The sequence below is a fragment of the Arachis ipaensis genome, chromosome B06, assembly GCF_000816755.2.
Source record: "Arachis ipaensis cultivar K30076 chromosome B06, Araip1.1, whole genome shotgun sequence".
Taxonomy (NCBI): domain Eukaryota; kingdom Viridiplantae; phylum Streptophyta; class Magnoliopsida; order Fabales; family Fabaceae; genus Arachis; species Arachis ipaensis.
The window spans coordinates 125,493,575-125,508,485 of NC_029790.2; positions in this window are offsets into that span (position 1 = coordinate 125,493,575).

Here is a 14,911-nt window from a genome sequence, read left to right on the forward strand (position 1 = left end):
CTTTTAATGAACATAAAACTCTAATGAGTGTCAAATTCCCAAATTGATATTATTGTTTGGGTGTTGAAAAAGTTGATGAGGTGTACCAACCAAGGTTCCGAAAGCTACAACAAGTCTCGTTCACATGGAAGTTTGGGAAGGAATCCAAATCGAGCTAGAGCTAGAAAGGTTCCACACTTGTGTGGTTGTGGGATGCGTCCCATTCTTTGCTGGTCTGGAACAGAAGCAAACCCAAAAATACCATTTTTTAGATACCCAAACTATAATGTAAGTTCTTGAATTGCTTCCTTCTTGAATTTACATCTTCTTTTTGTAATACATGCATAATTTATTTTGTGGTTGTTGTTGTGACAGACCTCTAGAAAGAGATGGTGTGGATTTTTTGTGTGGGTAAATAGCGAGAAAAAAGAAGACATGACTGAAAGACATGAAAATGAAAATAGCATTGAGCATTAGAAGATGAATATGGGTTGAATGATTAGTACAATAGAAGCTGAAAATTAGGATTTTAAAAGTATAAAATAGTATTTTAAGTTTTTCTTTTGATTTGTTTGTAGTTGTAGTCATTGGCTATGACTTGGATGTAGGAAAGTGATGAATGAAATTGAATTAATGTCACTATAATTATGTTTTTTTCAATACAAATCTGTTTTATAAATTGTATGTTGTGACTAAACTTGCAAATTCAGTGAGGATATTACAAATATGTACGATTCTGTAAATTGGAAGTTGTGACTAAATCCGTAAAAATAAAATGGTAAGGATAAACAAGAGACTGATCAAGTATATTATCAATCTGCAAATAACATTAATGAACTAACTTGTCATATATATACCAAATCTCTAAATTACAAAATAAATTATAATAATAAACCTTGAATTTGATTTCATGGTCAACCATAGTCATGACAATGACCATTGTAACACATGATAAACTAAGAGTGATGTTTAGAGTATCATCATTACAGACACAAAACAAAAAGGCTATTTAAAAAGTTTCAAAACACAATCCTATACAAGATATGACAAAAGACATAAATAACCACTGACACAAACTTCAGCCACAAAACAACCTTAAAACACACAACTTCATATTACATTTATCAATTCATTCACAAAAGACAATATAATTTAATCTCTATTTTTTCCTTGGTGCTTTGAAGCTCGAAGTGGGGACAAATTTCATAAATTCTGTCAACTTTGACGCTGTCTCAGAACTAGCTCCTTCCATTGGGTCCACACCTGGAGTTGCTCTTCTTTTATGCGGTAGCTTATCTAGCCTTGTGAGTGGAGGTGGAGGTGGAGGCACCTACATGTAATTGGAAGTATTTGATAGTTTATGAATAAACACATGATATTTTCATACATGTAATTAATTAATGTGTTATATAATATTACCTGCTCTATAATTTCTGGCTGTGAAATAGTGGATTGGGTGATGTCAATCTCTGAAGCCTGTGGAGCATCCACAGTTTGTATACCAACAGTTGTCGCAGTATCATTAGGTGCATTTGCGTTAGCTTCATCTTGGGATTTGGATTTAGCTACAACAGCTGCTGCAACAGCAAGAGCATAGGCAATATCATCAACTTTTCTATGAGCACAGCTTCTTTTAGTGTATCCTTTAACACCACGGTAGCTACAAGTGAATTTTTGGTAGACCCTCTTTAACTTTGTTGCAGTTTTAGACTTCTTACTGCTCGAAGGCTCCTCATCAATGTCCTTTCTCCTTTTCTTTTTAAAGTTTCTTGGCCTTCTCCTAGTTTTAGGTGCTTGAGACTTGTTGTATTCAGATTTTTTCCATAGTTCCTCATCCGGTATTGGATTTAAGGAATGCATGTATGTAGCCCTATATGCCTCCATAGTCATACTACAACAATTCCGGTAGATAGCGGCAGAAATTTTGCGGCAGTTTTATAAAATCACCGCAAAATGACAAACTGCGGCGCATATCACGGCGGTTAAGGATGGGACTGCAATCAGCCTTGTATTTAGCGGCTGTTTTTCTAGAACCGCCACTATATGTAAAGTTCGGGTGAATTATCATTTTACATTTTGCGGCAGTTTTCTTCCAACCGCTGCAAAATGCGTATAACCACATATTTCAATGTTTTCTTTAGTAATAACCATCTGGATATAATCTAGTTAAGTTAACAGTACTATTTTAAACTACATATGTTTAAATCATTGTTACTTAAACTCGTAACACTTTTTTTGAATTCGTTTTACATAAAAATGTTCACAAGTTAAATAAGCTATATATGTTAACTCATGTGAACAAATTTACCAATAAGAAAATAAAGTCATAGTCTAAATTTATAAAGTTAAAATAAAGTTATAACGAGCATAAATTAAAGTTACTCCTCTTTGAAGTTATGCCTTACTAAACCTAAATCAAGAAACTCTAAAAGTAGATAAACATGTAAAACTGCAACCCAACTCATTAAATTAAGGGAATCAACATAACTCTTATAATAAAAGATCAAAATTTCTCTTCAACATCGTATTGACCTGGCAAAAAATACTCTGTCAAGAATCTATGGGCTTCACATTTTACAGGATCTGATATTTTATCTCCATATCATGGCTTTTTGTTTAGATTAAAGCACCTTTTCTTAACATGTATATCATCTTCTCTTTGTAGGTCTTCTAAAGTTTCATTGTCTTCTTCCAAAATCTTATTGAGATCAAACTGCATGGATCTGTCAATTCCAACAGAGGAGATATCATCTAAATTATCTTCTGAATCAGACTTTTCTCCATCTAGACTGTCAGGAACTATTTCTCCAGAATATTCAGGTAATACTGAAAATATCAACATGCATACAACAAAATAAGTATACTTAGAAGAAACTGAGAACTCCCAACTCATTAGATACTGACTTGGAAAAAAACGGATGACAATATGCTAAGACAATTTTAAAAATAAACGCAAATTATCGATAATTACCATCTCCCTTGTTGGTAGTTTGGGCAAACTTCTTAGGCAGAAGCTTTGTAACGAATGTTGTGCTCGCAAAGGATGATGAAAAGTCTTCAGTTTTCATTTGTCCTGTTTCACCGTCTTTTTATGTTCACTAATATTTAAAAAACGTAACACTATTAGAATTGATAACTGAAACAACATTAAAGATTTAATGTAAACTATCTTTTGACGAAAAAAATCGTTGAAAGAAACGGAAAATCTGCTTTTACTCATGAAAATTCACAATACAATAAATACTTAACTGCAAATCGAAAATACACCAAGTTTTTTGTAACCAAAGAAAACAACGTACAACGTTGAGTTTATTTAACTTAGTTCATGATACAAAGATCCTTTTTAAATTACGTTAAAATTCTTCATATAAGCATTACACAACATCATCAATATTCTCTAAAATATTTTCTGTGGGGTCTTCTATATCATCCTCCCTTATCAACTGTAAATCTCCAATGTCACCTTCCGCTGACATGTTCAACCATGGTTGTGGAGAAAAATCAACTTTAGCTTTTTCATTCTCTTCTCCCATGTCATACAAATTTTATGGTTTTATATGAACCACAACACTCCATTCCTTAGCTACTTCATCGTCCACATAGTATACAAGCTGAGCTTCTGAGACCAATATGTACGGTTCATCTTCTTCTCGATCACCAGTGTGTATCGGACGAGAGAAATTAACGCTGGTAAGTCCCAAATGGTCTTGTTTGATGCCTCTACTGGTAGTGGTATCAGCCGAAACACATTTGAACAATACCACTATGAAATGACAGCTATAATTCAATTCAAGTATGTCCACAATTTTTCCGTAATACGGAACACTACCAACAGCCATTCTATTATCACGCATGCTTGCATAACTTCTTATATTAGATGATACATATACTCCACTATTTTGGATTTTCAGCCCGTCTTCCTTTGTAATAGTTCTAAACTTCTACCCGTTAACGTTGTACGCCCCAAAACGTCTTGCCTGAATCATGGGACCGCACGCAAGCAACTTCATTTCTTTCGAATGAAGCGTACTTTCCATTGGAACCTGGAACCACATAACATTCATGCTTTATATTAAAATCGGATTTCATAAGTACTAATTCTAGGCTAAAAACACATTGGTCAGGTTAATATTCTATCAACCTCATGCTTGAACCACCGAGGAAATTATGATTGCACAACACTGTCTATCTTAGATTGCGACCTTGTTTGAGCCTGTAAGCTTTACTTTGTCTTTTCCCTAAATGTACTTTATGAGAGAAAAGAAAATTAGTCCAACTAGTCATTGGGAGAAAAGAGTCATATTGGTGTTTGAAAAATACATGTGTATACTTACTCAACAAACGGAACCACGGCATCGCAGTTGACTAGCACATGACTATGTGCTTCATGTTTTTCCATTCGAGTGAGTTCAAAATGCGAAACATCCCCTAATGCCTTTCCAATAGCTGGGAACATAGTTTCCCCTGAATTATGTGTAACAACAACGGGTTGATCATCAACTCGCCCTGGTTGGTTGATTCTAGTATTAATTTTATCCAAATATCTAGAACAGAAAGTCAGAATTTCCTCAGATAAATAGCCTTCTGCAATTGAGCCTTTTGGTTGTGCCTTGTTACGAACATATTGCTTTAAACGTCCTAGATACCTTTTATATAAATACAACATAATGCTTAGTATATATACAATTAATTCAACTGATTGTATTAAATGGGTTTATCAGCAAGCTAACCTTTCTATTGGATACATCCACCGATAATGTACTGGTCCACCAAGAGTTACCTCATCAACGAGATGCATCGTGAAGTGAACCATGACGGTAAAGAAGGATGGAGGGAAAATCATTTCCATCTGACATAGGGTTTGCACAACATGATTCTGAAGGTCAGCAAGCTGCATAGGGTTTATGGCTTTCCCACAAAGTTCTTGGAAAAATGATGACAAAATTGCAATCACATTGGACACCAGACTCGGAAGTGCATTCTTCACCAAAATTGGAAGTAATTATTCCATCAGAATATGGCAGTCGTGACTTTTCAACCTAGACAACTTGCGCTGTCGCAAATCAACACAACAAGCAACATTGCTAAAGTAACCATCTGGAAAGTCCACATTCTACAGAGTCTTCAGAAATACATCCCTCTGTGAATTTGACATCGCAAATATTGTAGAGGGATATTTACCACCTTCGCCCGGTCACAATTCAGGCCTTATGCCCATGCATTGTAAATCTTTGTGAGCTTTAAGATTGTCTTTTGATTTGCTGCTATCATTTAAGATGGTGAAGACCACATTGTCACATATATTTTTCTCTATATGCATCACATCGAGGTTATGACGTAACATCTAATCCTCCCAGTATAGGAGGTCAAAGAAAACACTCTTCTTTTTCCAATGCGAGTCATTTTCATCCGCATCCTGACCATTGCGTCTTTTTTTGGATGTCGCAGTTGAAATCTTCCCAAATGAAACGTGCACATTAGACTATTGCCTCAATACATCTGTTCTGGATAATTTCTTCGATGGATCTTTACCTTCGACCTTCCCATCAAATCTATTCCGGTCTAGTCTGTATTTGTGTCCCAGATTCAAAAAGCGGCAATGGCCCATGAAACATCATTTTTGACTGTCTTTCAGCCGATGTGGCTTAATGTCCAAGTTACACGTAGGACACGCTAACCCACTGTGCGTATTCTAGCCAGATAGGTTTTCCAATCCTAGAAAGTCGCTGATAGTCCACATTAGTACCGCACACATGTTGAAAGTGTTTCCCTCTTTTGCATCATACGTTTCAATGCCATCCTATAATTGCTTCAACTCATCTACCAAAGGCTTCAAGTAAACATCTATGTCGTTACCTAGCATTTTTGGCCCAGGAATAAGCGTGGATAGAATGAAAGATGTATGTTTCATGCAAAGCCAGGGCGGAAGGTTATACGGAATAAGAATCACGGGCCAGATTGAATACTTTGTGCTCATATTCCCAAGAGAATTAAATCCATCACTCGCCAAGGCTAGGAGAACATTGCGCAGATCCTTCGAAAAGTTAGTATACTTTGCATCAAACTTTTTCCATGCTTCAGCGTCCCTTGGATGCCTAAGCAAACCATAATTATTACGCGCCTCTTTATGCCATAACACGTCAGTTGATGTCTTACTGCACATGAATAACCGTTGCAGTCGTGGTATGAGAGGAAAGTAACGAAGAGTCTTGGCTGCTATAGGTTTCCCATTTCTCTTCACAGGTACATTGAGCCTAACAATAGAGCCCTTTTTAATCTTCTGCTTCCATCTTGAATACCCAAATCGCTTGCACCTGGTCAAGTTTTCATCATCACCGCGATACAGCATACAATCATTTGGACAAGTATCTATCTTGGTGCACTCAATACCCAACTTTCTTATTGTCTTCCTGACTTCATACACTGTCTTTGGAAGTTTTGCTTGTTCGAATGCGTCCCGCAGTAAGTCAAGAATCATGGTCATTGCCTTGTCACTCACACCGTACATACACTTAATATGATAAAACTTCACTAAGAACGATAATTTGGAGTACTTTGAGCATCCAGGATAACTCCTGCTCTCCATTTGATAGTAGATCGTTAAAATCCCGAGCCGCGCGACTTGGACCTTCATATAAGTATGGCAACACGTCTTCATCATCTTCGGCATGTTCGATTATTGTTGTGTCTTCACTCCCATGTTGCAGCATGAAATTGAATGCCTCGTTGACCATTTGTGCATTTGATTCACTTGGGATATCGAATTTTCATCTACTCGTTCCAATTCAGATCTCTCTTCAACCGGCTTCTCACCATGACGCAGCTAAATAGTATATCCAGGGAGAAATGGTCATAACAACAGATGGTCGTATGCATCCTCTCTCTTGTTTGCATAATTTGAAACCCACATTTAGGACATGGACACTTTATCATGCCATCAGAGGATGCATTCGCAAATGCAAAATCCAAAAAACTGTTCAATCCTTGCCTATATTCCACACTATTTCGTGACTTTGAAATTCAGTTTTTATCAATATCTATTATAGTAGTAAAATATAACGAACTAATTAAGAGTGACAATATTTAAAATATCTTGCATTCACTTACTACTATTTTAATAAGAGTAGATGTGACCAATAATATTTAAATAAAATACAACAACCAATAGTCTTATTCTAATCTTTTTATGGTTTTGACATTGTTATTAAATAACATTTTTGTCTATGTACCTTAAAGAGAAAAATGTGTAGCTAATGTTTTTATTAAATATTTTATTACTTCTACTTGTTTTACGTAAATTTTTTATAAATAAAAAAGACTAATATCAGTATTTTCAAAATAATAAATTTATCCTTTTTATACATAAATACATACATCTTTTAAAATTAACGTATTATTAGAACCATTCTATTCAAATTTCAAATTATAGAAATCAAATTTAAAATATCTTGCATTTTAACTTTGGACCTTTTAATCATTTTCACGGTATCTATTTTGATTGAAAATGATTACTAAATATGCGGGTTGATAAATAAGATTAAAAAGTGATTATAAATGCTTTTTCAAGTTTGTTTTATTAAATTTTGTGAGATTTGCTCCATTTGAAATAATTAATAAAATACAACAGTTCACCAGGCACTATTGAATATTTGTAAATTTATTTAGTTTTTAATCTTATTTAATTCGAAGTAGATATAAAAATTAAAATATAGAGAACTCTTATTCTCGCATCATTTTAAATGCTAAAAATTTTTGCCTTTTAAATTTATAATCAATATCTTAAATCATCTTTAGTTTTATTATTCTTTCAAAATTTTTTATTTTTATTTTTATCGTTTTTTTACCGTTCTCCATACACATATTTATCATTATAATTTTTATTAAGCGGAATAAAAGAAGGAAGAGTACTACATGTACTCCGTAGATCAAGAAAAAACGATGACAGCATGAGTAGAAGTTATGTGTAAACAAAAATAACGTCATGGAAAAATCAGAAAAATTAACTGATAATTATATTTTTGACCAAATTTTAAGATAGCAGTTATATTAATCATTGTTTATTAATAGGATTAAGATGAAAAATCGAAAATTAGACATCAAACTCCCTTATTCTTTTTATATATTGTTATAAAAATGGTTTGAGAAAGGACAATTAAACAAGGAGAATATTTCAATTGATTTTTATAATTTGATTTATTATTATACCATAATTAGTTGTAGTTAGTTTCTCATATTCTAGATTGAATAAAAAGTTAAACTTAACCATAAAAAACTTCTTCAATGCATCAAAAAATATTTTAGACATTTAATAAGACATGAGTTACCCTTTATAACTAGAAGGATATGGTAGAATTCATCTCATTTGATACTTTTCAAATTAAAAAAAGTGTGACCACTAGTATATAAATTTAATAAATTGTACAATATGAAAATAATAATCTTTTCAAGATTTTAAGAGGATATTATTCAAAATTTTTAACCGTCAAATCGGTTAAGAAGCAGACAGTTGAACCGAACCAAGATTTGACCGGTTCGATTAAAAAATTTCCCAAACGGCACCATTTTTTTCAAAAGGGATTTGCAGCGTCGATATTGCTCCCTAACTATTCATTGCAGCTTCCTTCTTGAAAACCAAAAGAAACCCTAGCCTCCAAATTTCAGAGGCTGACACGGCAAACATAGCCTCCACTCAATCACTCATCCTCTTTTAACCGTTAATCCTAAAGTCCTCCCCATTCTCGAGATTCAGCCACTCGTCCTCAACATTCATCATCCACCCACCGCATGCAGTTGCTCAAGCACTGGGCATTTTACTCTCCTTGGGCACAGGTCGGTGCGCATGCACAGGTTGCAGAAAATAGAAGTTCTGTGCGCACGCACAGGTACGTGCGTACGCACAGGTGCCTTGTTTTGCAAAATTTTTTTTTTCAAAATCCAAGGTACCAAGCCTTAGTTCAATCAAATCAAAAACCAAAACATGCAAGAACCCATAATATCATGGTCCAAACCAAAATTAACATATCTAAACTCAAAATTAAACTAATTCTAAGCTAACCAAGCATAACAAAAAGCAAATAAATCAAAATATATACAAAAAGAGAAGAGTTAGAACAATGTTACCAAACACTTTTATTTAATGTCTTTAAGTTAGACAATTGGGAGAGCCCTTGCTATGGTGGCTTGTGCTTGAATTCCCCACCAATACTAGAATGTCCAATGCCCTCTGAGATCCCAATCCTAACCATAAACAAGACAAGCAACAAGCAAGCTATTTTACATATTAACATATTTACAATAGCCAAAAATATACACCATTGCAACTCCCCGGCAACGGCACCAAATTTGACAAGAGAATTCTCGCATGGTTCGGAATCAATCAAAACTAGAATCAATTCGTTGGTAGCATAGTCCAAACCAACAATGAATTCTCAAGATCAAATAATAAATTCAATACAAAATATAAACCGAGAGTATTTAGCCCCCGGGTCGTCTTCCCTAGGAGTTGCAATGAAATGTAATGTTATTGGCTATGAGAGAGCAAGAGCATGGAAGCATGTGGATTGGGAATGAAAGCAAGAGCAAGCAAGAAATGTAAATAGCAAAAAAGTAAATAGAAAGCAAGAAAGGCAAGAAATGTAAATAGCAAGGAAGTAAATGATCATGCAAGAAATTAAAGGAAAGCAATTAAAGGACTCTTGGTAAGAATTGGGGAGTTTAGGATTCCTATCCTAGTTGTGGACCACAAACATAGCAATTGTGTGGGATCAATCCAAATCAATCAATCCTCCTTGAGAATTAGTCAAAAAGCCATAATTGATTTCAATCCATAAGTCCTAGTCTACGCACTAATTGCTTAGTGAAAGACTAGCGTCAATGGAAACCAAATCAATTAATTATTCCCACACAATGCAGAATGGACATCCACAACTCAGTTCTACCCAAATATCCAATTTCTCAACCAAGAATGTGAAAACTAAACATGAAAGAAATTAAACATCAAAGCAATAGAAGTCAAAAGCAATTAAATGAAAGCAAGTAAAAGTCAAAGCAATTAAATGCAAAGCAAGGAAAATTAAAGTGCAAGAAACCTCTTGGCAAGTAATTGAGAGCTAAGGCTACATATCCTAGCCATTGACCACAAACATGGCAATTGTGTGGAATCAATTTAAACTAGTCAATCCTCCTTGAGAATTAGCAAAAGTGTAATTGATCTCAATCCATAAGTCCTAGTCAACTCACTAATTACTTAGTGAAAGACTAGCGTTAATGGAAACCAAATCAATTAGCTATTCTCACACAATGCGAAATGGATATCAATGACTCAAGGATCACCAAAGCCAACAAATTCAAGCCAAGAGGGAATAAAAACTATGTAAAAACTAAGCCAAGCATTTTATCAAACACTTGGTGTGCATGAAAATAAAATAATATTAAAATACATTAAAATGAATTCTAAAGCTACCAAAGCAAGAAAATAGCAACAACAACTAAAGAAAGCCATAAATGAACCTAAAACATAAATTTGCATTAATTATAATAAAAATAACAAAAGTGTTCATAAAATAGAAAATGACATAAAAGAGAAATTAAGAAGAAGAACTAAGAGAAGTAAGACAATAAAGTAAAGAAACATAAATGAAACTATATTAAAACAATAATTAAAGACAGAAATTAAAGAAAATTAAACTAAACCTAACCTAATTCTAGAGAGAGGTGGGAGCTTCTTTCTCTAGAAACTAAGAGAAAACATAATAAAAACTAAACCTAATTGCCCCCTTCATTCCTCTTCACTTTGGCCTTAAATAGCTTCAGAAAATGAGTTGGATTGGATTTTGGAGGCCCAGAATTTGCCCCCATCAATTTGCATTAATGAGCTCACGTGCAGGGACCTGTGCGGACGCACAGATGTGTGCGTCCGCACACATGCTGAATTCTGACTTGTGCGTACGCACAAGTACCTGTGCGTACGCACATATAGACTTACGTCCATGATGAGCGGATATTTTATACGCTTTTTGGGGATAATTTCATATAGTTTAGAGTATGTTTTAGTTAGTTTTTAGTCTATTTCTAGTAGTTTTTAGGAAAAATTTACATTTCTGGACTTTACTATGAGTTGTGTGTTTTTCTGTAATTTCAGGTATTTTTCTGGCTGAAATTGAAGGAGCTGAGCAAAAATCTGATTCAGGCTGAAAAAGGACTGCTGATGCTGTTGGATTCTGACCTCCCTGCACTCAAAGTGGATTTTCTAGAGCTACAGAACTCGAAATGGCATGCTTCCAATTGCATTGGAAAGTAGACATCCAGGGCTTTCCAGCAATATATAATAGTCCATACTTTGCACAAGGATAGACGACGTAAACCGGCGTTCAACACCAGTTCTCTGCCCAATTCTGGCGTCCAAGCGCCAGAAAAGGATCAAAAGCTGGAGTTGAACGCCCAAACTGGCATAAAAACTGGCGTTCAACTCCACAAATAGCCTCTGCACGTGAATTATTTGAATTTGTTGTTTAAGACTGTTAAATATGTTGGCTCTTGAAAGAATGATGAACATGAGATATGTTATTGAGAATCTGAAAAATCATAAAAATGATTCTTGAAGCAAGAAAAAGCAGCAAAGAACAAAGCTTGCAGAAAAGAAAGAAAAAAAAAAAGAAGAAAAAAAAAAGAGAGAAAGCAAGCAGAAAAAGCCAAAGCTCTTAAAACCAAAAGGCAAGAGCAAAAATCCAAAAGTATTACTTGGACGACCCAGTGCACTTGCTGGTTAGTGGTACGCGTTGTGAAAAGTGTGATTCACAATTCGTGCACCAGTCCACTATAGCAAATTGCATATCATTTTGAAGCCCTAGACGTTAGCTTTCCAATGCCACTGAAACTGCCTCATTTGGACTTCTGTAGCTCAAGCTATGACAAATTTAGTATAGAGAGGTCAGGGCTGGCAGCTTTCCAAATCTCATTTTCTTCATGATTTCTCCCCTTTTGGATGCTCTTTCTTCACTTCTTCAACCCATACTTGCCTTGGAAACCTAAAATCACTTAACAAATACATCAAGACACCACATGGGATTAAAGTGAATTAAAATTGACTAAATTAAGAACAAAAGAGCATGTCTTCACTCTCAAGCATAATTTAGGAAGAAATCTCAAAAGCATGCTATTTAGATAAATAAATGTGGGTTTATATGATGAAATCCACTCAAATCAAACCAAAGGATATCATAAAATATGGACTCATCAATTCCCCCACACTTAAACCAAGCATGTCCTCATGCTAAACCAACCAAAAGGAGATGAATGAAGGGGTAATTATTAATGCAACTACCTATATGCATGTAACTATACTAAATGCTATCTATATATCTACACTATGATTCCTATTGTGTTTGGCAAAAGCAAATAAAAGAATCTCAATCAATACATAGTAGATCTTTAGGGCCAAGACAAGAAAATATAGCAATATAATCAATGTCCAAAGATTTGATTTGAAATTTTCAAAATTAAGTTCAACAACTTGCAAGAAGATACAAAATAAGCAATGGAAACATGGAATTGAGCAATTGAAACCCTCACCGGATGTGTTTACACTCTAATCGCTCAGTGTGTAGGGTTTAATCACTCAATCCTCTTTTAATCATGTTTCTCAAAGATTTGCAAGTCGTCTAACAATCAACTTATATTTGATGAATGAATGCAAATATCATGAGAACTTTTGTGGGTTGTAATGGGGCTTAGGTAAGGGTAGGATTAATATGGTTAAGTGGGCTATTAGATTGGATCTTTGATTAGCTCAAGCATCTCACATAATCCTATATATCATCCTATATACATAACAAAACAATCCTAGCTACCCATTTATCCCTTTCTCACATTCACTCATGCATGCTTCTTTTCAATTCAACCACCTATGCATCTCTTATTTTCATTCTTATTGTCATTTCTTTTCTTTTCTTTTTTCTTTTTCTTTTTTTTCTCTTTTTTTTTCTATACAAAGTATATACACCAAATTTTTTTCTTTTATCAACACAAAGAGATGCATATGTCTTACTTAACAGATGCATGAGTGTTTACTCATTTTCCAAATATTCTCAATGAACACCCAACTAACTTTCTACCAATGTTTCCCACAAATTTCCCCACACTTGATTAACACACACACTCAAACCCAAGCTAATCAAAGATACAATTCAAGGACATTGATGGTTTTTCACTTAGGGCAAATGATGTGCTTAAAATAAGAACAAAGGAGAATTAAAATTCTCAAAAGTGGTTTACAAAGGTAGATGTAAGGGTTGGCCATATGGGTTAAGTGAGTTTAATTTTAACAATGGCCTCAATCATACTAGATGCATTCAAAACAACAAATAAAGGACATAAAGATTCAAGCAAATCTAAGATTACAATCATAAAGGAGTATAACACACAAGAATAAAAATTTGTAATTGAAAATATGCAACCACACAATTTAAGCTCAAATCTCACTTGGTATTTTGTTCAAGCTCTTTCCTATGTCCCATAACAAAGAATACTTCAAGCAAGTTCAAAAACATGATTTCAGATCTAATCAATGGAATGCCCAAAAAGAGATTTCTTGAAAATTCTTTGTTGTTTTACCAAACTTATTCAATCTAACATGCAACATGCAAGTATGTACTACCTTAATACTATAAGCATTAAAGAAATATTTACAAACAAGCTAAACCAAACAAAGTGCAAATAAGACAAAAATTGCAAAAATTGAAGAAAAAGGACAAAAAGAGTATTGCAAAGTGTCTAAGGAAAGAAATTTTACCCCCTTGAAGTTAGCGATCCTCCCCCACACTTGAATAATGCACGGTCCTCCGTGCATGCATACAATCCGAGGAATGAAGGGCTTTGAGGCTCCACCTTCAGCGGGTGGGCTCCGGGGGCTCCGGGTTGCTTTGTATACAAATAAACAACAATTGAGAAAAAGTAAGATGTGTGGTATGATAAAATGCAATACGTGTATTCTAAATGCGCGCACAATTTAGAACACAAGACATTGATCGGGTGAAATAAGAACCACAAAAGCAAAAGAAACAGCATGTTCCTCAATCAAGTAGTCCTAGGTTGCAAGTAATAAATAAGCAAAACTTAAGGCACAAATAACCTAGATAACCACAACTAAAGTGAATTGAGTATAAAGTATATTGGATAGTGAGATTGTGCAAGTGAAAGCGCAAAGTGAATAGAGAATAGCACAATCAACAATAACCAATTCCATGATGAAAAGAGACTACTTATTCATCCTTAGGAATAAGGAAATAATTACATATATAAGGTGCTTGTTATAAAAAGTGACAAGTCATGATAAGAATCAAGTCAAGTCAACTCAAAAAAATGCAAAGTATTAACAAGGAACAAATACCTTGTTATGTGATTATATTCACTTAAGAACCATGATGACTAAATAGCTCAACTCAATTCACTAAAGTAAAAGTGCACAATTCAAGATGCCAACCAAGGATAAAGTCTAATGCATATGGTAGCTACAACATATGAATCAAACTCACAATTCAATTAGGCAATTAAACAAAGAGTTAGTATCCAGTGCACATATTTATCAAACTTAAAACTAAATTCAAGCAAGAAGCAACCCTATAATCATCAATCAACACTTGCAATTTATTCAATTAACAAACAACTAAACAAAAACTCATATAATTACCGAAATAAAAATAAAGTGCAAACAAAACAAAGTAGAGCAAGTAGAAAAGAGGACAAAAGCAAGAGAAGAGATGGGTGGAAGGGAAAAGAAGAGAAGAAGTGGCGAGAAGAGAAGAAAAGAAGTATAATGGGTGAAAACAGGGGCGTGCGTATGCACAGGTATGTGTGTGTATGCACACAAGGTGGAATAAGGGAGGGTGTGCGAGCGCACGGCGTGGTGCGAGCGCTACGAACAGAAGAGGAATTA